Raw genomic sequence first — 716 nt, 5'->3', positions numbered from 1 at the left:
CAGTTTTTGGCTGGGCTAGGTTTGAACCTGCCACCTCTGGCATATGGGGCCAGCGCCCTACTCCTTTGAGCCATAGTTGCCATCCAAGCCTGGATGTTTTTATAGGCAGGGTCTTGGTGCTGGCCCAGGCTGGTCTCAAACCTGTGAGCTCAGATAATCCACCTGTCTCAGCTTCCCAGAATGCTAGGAATTAACAGGTGTGAGTCATGGTGCCCAGCCCTTTGTTATTTTCATTATAAACCTTGAGCTTTTCATTCCCTTTTTACTTGAGACAGAGTTTTGTTCTGTCAGTTCAACTACTGTGCTGTGGCATCATGGCTTACAGCAACCTCAGACTCCAGGGTTTAAGCAATCCTGCCTCAGCCTCCCAAGTAGCTAGGACTACTTTTTCTGTTTTTAGTAGAGATAAGGTCTTGCTCTTGCTCAGGCTGGTCTCCAACTCTTTAAAAGACTAGTTCAAGTCTTTTTTATTGAGAGAGAGTCTCACTTTGTCACCTTCTGTAAACACAGCTCAACTCCTCCACAACCTCAAAGTCCTGGGTTTAAACAATTCTCTTTCCTCGGCCTCCAAGTAGCTGAGACTACGGGTGCCCACCACAATGCCTGGCTATTTTTTGGTTGCAACTGTCACTGTTTAGCAGGCCTGGGCTAGGCTTGAACCCACCAGCCTTGGTGTATGAGGCTGAGCTATGGGCGCTGATCCTGGTCTTCAACTC

Source organism: Otolemur garnettii, unplaced genomic scaffold (assembly GCF_000181295.1).
Source record: "Otolemur garnettii isolate 467f Iridium unplaced genomic scaffold, OtoGar3 scaffold00133, whole genome shotgun sequence".
Taxonomy (NCBI): Eukaryota; Metazoa; Chordata; class Mammalia; order Primates; family Galagidae; genus Otolemur; species Otolemur garnettii.
Note: the sequence above shows the minus strand (reverse complement) of the source record.